This window comes from Camelus ferus, chromosome 30 (genome assembly GCF_009834535.1).
Source record: "Camelus ferus isolate YT-003-E chromosome 30, BCGSAC_Cfer_1.0, whole genome shotgun sequence".
Classification (NCBI taxonomy): Eukaryota; Metazoa; Chordata; class Mammalia; order Artiodactyla; family Camelidae; genus Camelus; species Camelus ferus.
The window spans coordinates 1,538,307-1,546,372 of NC_045725.1; the positions used below are offsets into that span (position 1 = coordinate 1,538,307).

Sequence of the window (8,066 nt, forward strand, 5' to 3'; positions counted from 1 at the left end):
CTGTCTCAAGATTGTATTACACAGGGTTTCCTGATTTGTAAACATCAAAAGAGAATGTTGTGAAATTAAACATTTGTTATTTTAGTGAAATTTGTGATGGTCAACTTTTGCTTAAAATAAATAAAAATGTTCCTTTCTTTATTTTATTTTTTAAAATTTATTTATTTTTAAACATTTTTTATTGATTTATAATCATTTTACAATGTTGTGTCAAATTTCAGTGTAGAGCACAGTTTCTCAGTTATACATGAACATACATATATTCATTGTCACAAAAAATGTTCCTTACTTTATACAGTACAGGTGTCTGAAAAGCAGGTTAGAAGTAGAGTTTGGCCAGACAGTCTTGTTCAGTGACGGTCTGACTGCATCAGAAACTCTGGGAAGAAGAAGTGAGTGAGTCAGTAAAACAAAATCCTCTCATGACGAAATTCTGTAATGTCTTTGCTCTGTTCACTTAGATTTTGGGATATGAGACTTCCTTAAATTTAGTCTCACAGGCAATGGAAACCAGATTTAACAAAGAGGGAGCGTTACCCGGTGGGCATTTGTCTTCTGGTCACAAAGCCAGGACTTACCATTGGGAGAACGTTTAGGACAAACTGTGGGCCTTTATTATTCCTGCCAATAATTTTAGAAAAATTACGTTGATTTGGGGCTTCTCTTGGGCATTGCACTCTACAGCTCAATGACATTGCATCTATAAACGTCAACCTAAAAGTATTTTCCGGGATCATGGAAAAATTCTGACTGATTACTGGACCACTCGCACTGCAGCCAGCCTGGTTGGCAGCCACGTCATCAGAAGCCTGGCTGGTGGCGAGCGAAACGTGAGGCCTCCCTCCCCGTGTTGACCTGGATGAGATTTTCCACATTACGTGGACCCGTGGGGGCTCGGGGCTTGCCACTCGGTGATGCCATCCCAAGCCAGGCCCCTTTTAGAGAGCGCATCGACCCCGGGCGGTGGCAGGATGGCTGGGAGGACACAGGCACTCGATCATCCCGGGCCCTGCTGGTCATGGAGGCGACCCTTGGCCTCCAGTCGGGTCTGCACCCACAGTGGACGACCTGGTTCTCCTCCATCCTGGTCCCCAGGGTGCCGGCATCTTAATGTCCCTACAAAACTTTGCCCCCAGGAGGAGGGGGAGAGGCCGGGGAGCAGGGCTTGCTCTGCGGAGAGAAGGAGCCAACAGGCAATTATTTATTTTGCCCCATTTGGGAAATTACTCCTCTCTCAACCAGACCAAACTTCCACGCCTCCCCATCCACCAACCAAATCTACTGCAAATGCCCCCGCCCACCTCTCAGACGGGCCCTGGCCTTGCTGTTTGCAGGTGCGGGCTCCTCAGGCGGGTCTGCTCTCTGCGCTCTCGGAAGCATGTCTGTCTGCTCCTCCGGGCCTGGAGAGAAGGCGCTAACACAGCGCAGAGCCCGGCAAAGCGACACAGCAGATGCCCGCCATTCCCTTTTTTTAAAAGTTACTTTACATGTTTTATCAAAGTAATAAAAAAACACGGTCGGGTACCGCGGTCCGGGCCCACCTCCCACACCCGGAGGAACAAGGTTCACCGGTGTTCCCATCGCGCCTCTCACCACGGGTGGGCATGCGGGGCTCTGCCCTCCGACGGTTAGGCGGCCAGGTCGTCCCATGGTGGGTGGGGTGGGGGCCCGGGTCTCTGACCCCAGCCGTCTCTCCTCGCTGCTGTCAAGCTGAGGCGGCGTCATCGGCGGTGCCCTGTGGCAGGACGTGCTGCTTCCTGCCGGGCCGCGTGGCCTACAGGATGGAACCAGAGGCTTTTGAATGTGGCTTTGGTGCAATTTGTCCTACTCTGCAAGAACGTCTGAGTCCAGCTGTGTTTTCAGACTTGGTGCCCCTGGACTGTATTACAGCCCCTCTGGTATAGCTTTTCATTTCCTGAAGTTGCCTTGATTTTTCTAAGCACCTGTTACTAAGTCTCCCCAAACTCCCCCTCGGACCGTGAGACCCTCAGGACTCTCCACATGGTCCAGGGACCAGGGCGTCCACCTGCTGTTTTCCCCGAGTCTCCTGCCCCCACTGGGCGGCTGTGGTCCTGGCCTGAGAGCTGCAGCGTAGGGTCCTCTCAGCTGCCCTGGGAATTCGTCTCCTCCTGTCTCCCTGTCCTGGTCGCCTGCCCAAGTGAGCTCCTGCAGGTGGTTTTCAAGGACAGGCTTGATGGTCTGGACTGGAAACCAGGTGACCAGTCTCCTCTGGGGTCGGGAAGGAAGGGCTGAGGCCCGCGGCAGGCGGTGAGGGACCAGCGAGAGGGAGGCAGAGGCTGGGTCAGGCAGGGAAAATCACACCAGGGAGCCGACAAAGCACAGAAACCCAGCTGCCCGCTGGGGACCCCCTACGCTGGCTCCCCTGGCCACCTCCCTACCCTGGCCCCCGCTCTGCGTGCGACAGGAGTTAAACTTTAGTGGGAAAAGGGCCAGGGGTTCTCAGCAGCGCTGGGGGCAGAGGCTGGAGGAGCTTCAGGATCTGCACTGGCACCAGGTCAGGGGGACAGGCGCCTGGAGCCCATGCTGGTAGCCATGGGGTCCGGGCCAGGCAGGTGTGGTGCTTGTGGTGCGTGCCCGTCCCCTGGTCACCAGGTCCCCACCTGGCCCTCCACCCTCATTGCCGAGACCCTCCCTCCTAAAACGCAGTGTGACCGATCCTCCTACACCCTCTGGGGTGGCCCAGAGCCTGGACAACCAGCTGGACTCTTGAGGCCCTGAGGAGCCTGCCCGCAGAACTGCCGCCGCCTCTGAGCCATGCCCACCGGGACTCCGGGCCCCTCCACCTCCTCGCCTCCATCTCAGGGTCCCAGCCGGGCCCGGGGGTCCCTCCCTGAGGCTGTGCTAGTTGATGCCTGGTTGTCAGAGGCCCACATGGGGGAGGACCTGCACCCTCGCTGCTTCCCTCCCCCTCCCCACTTTAGAGGAACAATGAATAATTTGGGGCTTACTTAAACTAAAATATTATTAATTCTCTTCTAAAATTCCAACCTCACTGGGCATCCAGTATTTTATCTGGCAACCCTTAAAGCAGGGCTAAGTCCCGGCTGGGTTGCCAGGGGTCCCTGTGGGGTCCCGGAGGCACCACCCAAAAGCCATTCTACTTTGCTGTTCCTACTGCCCAAGTTCTGCCCGGCCAGGGGCCTGGTGAGGGGCTCCAGGCCACGTCTGTCACCAGCACTTTCAAGGCCTTCCTGGCGGCTCAGATCCACGCCGGTCACACTGGCATGCTGGACTCTCCAGGGGAGGAAGTGGGTTACCGTGAGCTTCCCTCACCTGAGGCAGCACAGCAGAGCAGGCGTCCAGGGGCAGGGGCCGACCGGGGACGCGCTTTGTTAAATGAACATTTAGGCGTTGAGGGCCTGGGGAGGTGAGGTTGCTGACAGAGTTGGTGGACTCAGAAGAGGCACCAGACGATGCTGATTCTATCGTAGACCTTTGAAGACAGGTTGGCAGGAGACGCTGGCTGCAGCATCTAGAAGGAAGCTGAAAGGGCCTGTAGGTGGATCAGCATGAGATCCAGGGAGGCACAGCGGGCTTCAGTGCAGACTCAGGTAGCGGCTATTCAGCAGGGGTGGGGGGCTCAGGGGACGCAATCCCGCAGCCGGGGGAGGACCCCTGTCGCACTTTCTAGAAGTCCCTCTGCAGCCATTACATGGGGGATAGGCTAAGCACCTACTCTGCTCACAAAGCCCCTCTTAGAAACGTCTCCTCTCGATCTAGGCTGCCACAGGCAGCAGTTAATAACTTGGGGGGGTCTCAGGACACCGTTAAAAATGATCGACGCCCCCGAGAGCTTTGTTCACACGGGTTGTACTTGTCGATACACTCTGTACTAGCAGTTAAAACTGAGACGTTTAAGGAAGGGTCATCAACTGATCCGTTTAAAGGTAACAGTAATAAATCCAACTAGCGTTACCATAAACAGCATTTTCGTGAAACGTAACAGAGACTGCAGTGCGAGGAGCAGCATTGTTTTCCCGTCGTCGCCAGTCTCCTGCGTGTCTGGTTTGACAGACAGCTGGCTTCTCGCGTCTGCTTCTGGCTGAAATGCGGAATACGTCAGGCCACACGCCGACACTGAGCTGGACTATTGCTGTTAGCCTTTTCAGGCAATGGTGTATATTCTTCTTTGTATTCCACAAAACGTGACACATGGGGGTCCCTTAAAGGCCGGCTGCCCCCTGGAACCTGAAACGACACCGGCAAGCATCTCAGACCCCGTGACGTCGAAGGCTGCTGGTCTGCCCCGTGCCCTGCGCGCACCTGCCACCCAGGCCTGGCTCGGAGGCCTGGTCACTGGAGGAAGTGGGTTCACTGCAGCTCCCCCAAATGTTGACACACATCTTTATTCAACATCCAGATCACCACGCAGCACCTCAGGGAAGCCTGAGTATTGGGAGGAGCACGGTGGCGGACACAAATGTTCCAAGGTTCTCATTTTTGCTTGAAAGCTCAAAGTTTGTCATCGGCAATACATTCTGCCTGTTGTTTACTTAAAGTAACATCTTGTTCACTTCCTGGAGGTCTGCCTGGCCCACGTCCAAATGACCACAGTTGGCCGTTTTTTGAAGTAAGAGCGGTGGGTTCAGCCCACGATGCACCCACACACTTTTCTTCCAGGTAGCGTCACCGCCCGCAGGAAGAGGGCTCCGCATGATCCCCATTTGCTCACACAAAATAGTAAGAAGACCTGTATCTGAGGGTCGACGTGTGATGAAACTAGTGCTTTTTTGTTCTATTAAGAATGTTTTCAGTGAAGCTGGCACTACTTTGCTTCCCCGTGAGGGTGTGGTGGTGGACGGACCAGCACAAATTGGTGCGCCCTGCCTGGCGCTCAGGCCAGCGGTCCCTCCCCCGCGGGTCTTGCGTCAGGGCGAACATCCACGCAGTGGAGAAGGGCCAAGACGTCTCGCACTGGGGGAGCCAGCCCCAACCTGTGTGGAGGGCAACTCTGGGGACCAGGCGTCCACAGAATCACTGCTGGAGTCGGCCAGCCGCTGCGGTTTGGCTGGTGGCGGCTGGATAACCTCGAAGAGTGAACGGGAGGAAAGACCAGTGCGCTGGGGTCAGGGGCCGCAGTTCCCCATCTGGTCCTGGCGGTGATCATGGATGGCCATTTGGGTGAATGGCTTAGCACCCCTGGACCTCTTTCCTCGTTTATGAACATGCAGGAGTGACTCCTGACCTCTGACGTCCCTTTCCACATGAGAGCCCGGCTTTCTGTTTACGAATCTCCTTGTCCCAACCATCTGCCAGGCGCCTGCTCCTCGCTGAGCAGGAGAAAACCAGACTCTCGGCTCAACTGTCCTTTCCTATTACATCTCCATTCATTCTTAATGTTGACTTTTCATGAACAAAACTCCCTTTAATCTCGTCTTACTTGGATCTTGACTTGAGGTCCTGGACGCTAGAGCTGGTGGCCCGGGTCCAGGTGCCCGTTAGCGTGCTGCAGCGGCTGGGCGAGAGATGTGGACGTGGGCATTTCTTTCTGTCATGGTCCCCACCTCCTGGTGAGCAGGTTCCACGGGAGCCGTGACACCCAGTCCACAGCGTTGCTGCAGGACTCGATGTGCACTTCCAAGCCTCACTGCCAGGTGGCCGCTCCGTCCACCCGCTAAGTGTGATCAGCCCCATCTGCCCCTTGTCTGTGCCAGTCACCTGGTGCCAGGAGCACCGGCGCGAGGGGAGGGCCCCCCCTCCGAGCTCCTCCCGAGGTTTGTCCTGGGCCACACCCACGTTCCCCGCCCGGGGTCAACAGCAGGTTGATTATGGCTTCACTCCCTTCCCTCTTCTCTCTTCCTGCCTCACTCACGTCTACCAGGAGGGGAGCAGCTCCTGTTCACGGACGTGCTCTGGGGTCAGGCACAGGAAGACAGAGCCCCCTTCCCACGAGGAAGCACATGTGGAGGGCGAGGTCGGAAAAGGACACGCACCTTCAAGAAAGCAAACTCTGATCTGTGCAACTGGCAGTCGTGGTGGTAATTTCCCTGGTTTCGCATATTCATCTCAAACATCCATGCTTAGCCTCAGGCAGCGCCTGTTCTCAGCGCCAGGTGTTATCTGTGTAACGTGCGCACACAGATGGTCTCAGGTGTGTGATTGGAGCCAACCGGCACACCCGTGAGGTTGTGCGCGATGGTGGGGCGCTGGGGAGCGGCGAGTCCCGTGGCCCTGCGTGTGCCGCGTGCGGGGCAGGTACAGCCGACACACGCTCACTCCAGCTCGATCCAATGGTCCGTGTCTGGGGGAAGGACACATGCCCGTGACTCACTGGAAAGTGCGTGCAGCTTTCTGCCAGGTAACAGCCAGCCTCCCAGCACCCAGCCAGCAGCCGGCGCCCACCCAGAAGCCGGCACCCGCGAGCGGCTCGAGGTGCCGGGGTTTGTTCTGATGTACGTGGAAGTGACCACGTGTGCCCACTTTGCGGAGCAGTTGCTGTGCGGGAAGAGGAGACGCGGCCGTCCGGCAGATGAGATGGGCCTCCCGCCTGGGTGGGGCTCTCGTGGGCGGGTCCCCGCTCCCTGCCCAGTGGACACGGCCTGGACCTTGGCGCCAAGTTCTGCATCAGAGCTTCTTCCTCACTGTGAGCACCTCCCACTTTGTCCCATGTTGTAAGTCCCTCCAACCCAACGTCTTGGCCTGAGGATGGCTGGCTAGTGAGCTGCAGGGCGGATCACTGAGTGACCGTCTGTCTGATGGTTTACGTCTCGGGCCCCACCAGCCACTTCCATTGTTCTGGTCGTGGCCTCACGCCTGGTCACCCACTGGAGCTGTGGGGGAAGTGGCCACACCCCTCTGAGCAGCCACAGGAGACCCTCCTGGTTTCAGGACCGTGAGTGACATGGAGCCCACCACTGTAGCCCCTCAGGGGAAGAGTTGCCCCGTCCTCTGTGGTCCTGACAAGGCGTCGGCGGCAGCTCGGGTCAGCTCTCACGGTGACCTGCGACCCTCCAGGCTCTGCCCACACCCCCACAGCAGGTGCTTCTGGGAGGAATGCTTCCCTGTGCTCATTAGCAACAATGAAAGTGATCAGATGGAGACAAACACCCCACAGCGGAAAAGAACACAAACCAAACCCACCTGCAGACCTCCCTCCTGGCCTGACTCACCGCGAGCATCATGCCGGGTGGGGCTTGGCGCGTGACGGCGCTCCCAGCCCTGACTCAGGGCTCGGTGGGACCTGGAGGGCTCTCGGTCCCCTCCTGCCGCAGCTACGGGCGCCTCACCTGCCCGGACACGGCAGGGAGGGGCAGGCTGGGACAGGAGCGTGACCACCCAGGTGGTTTGGCGCTAAGCCAGCAGGTTCCGCCAGCAACGGGCACGAGCTGCTGGATCCAAAGGAAGGCTGGGGAGCTCTGCCCTCTGGACTGTGTTTTCCTGGGTGTTTTCTAAGTTTCCCTCCAAATCTAACGCCCAGTTTCCACACAGGATGGGTTGAACCCCTCCCCTCTGGCCACAGACCGGTCTCGGTGGGTTGATGATGCTCATGGATGGGCTGGAGCTGCGGAGATGGGGGTGAGGGATGAACAGAGCCTCTGGGAGCTGCTTGCCTGGCAAGGGGGGAGGGAAACACGGCTTCGTCATTATTGACCCTCCACCCGAGGAAGGTGGCTGGGGCAGAATCAGGGCGGGGCTGTGTCCAGAGCCTCGGCTGACACAGAGCTGCACCCAGGGAGGCGGGTCAGAGTGAGCCAGGCCTGTCCATCCAAGCGCAACCTCTAGCTGCTTCGGGGCCCTGGGTCCTGGCTCTGCGGCTCTAGGGGATGACACTGGGATGGGGGCTGCAGGTGTCACCCCCCAACAAAGGGAACTGGGCAGCACCTAGTCCTGGGGCACAAAGCCCACACTGCAGGTGAGGAACAGCCAGTGGAAACTGCCTGCTGAAGTGATGCTGTCAGAGTAGAAGCCACACCTGAGAGGCCTCGAGGGCCCTGTCATCACAGGTCAGTGCCGGGGAACCCCAACACCCCAGGTCAGCGTGGGGAGCCCCGACACCCCAGGTCAGTGTGGGGGAGCCCTGACACCCCAGGTCGGAGCTGAGGTTC

General features: G+C 57.6%; 1 long non-coding RNA gene across 2 annotated transcripts; it reads right to left on the minus strand.

Moving 5' to 3' along the window:
• Nucleotides 1–215: 215 nt before the first annotated feature.
• On the minus strand, nucleotides 216–7,412 carry LOC116660681. Of its 2 annotated transcripts, XR_004316289.1 has the most exons (4): nucleotides 3,295–7,412; nucleotides 1,594–1,774; nucleotides 1,302–1,465; nucleotides 216–1,170 (listed from the first exon to the last, which is right to left on the minus strand). It is a non-coding gene; the product is annotated as an uncharacterized LOC116660681 (long non-coding RNA). The 2 variants fall into 2 exon arrangements; XR_004316288.1 differs by having other exon boundaries at nucleotides 1,302–1,774.
• Nucleotides 7,413–8,066: the final 654 nt, after the last annotated feature.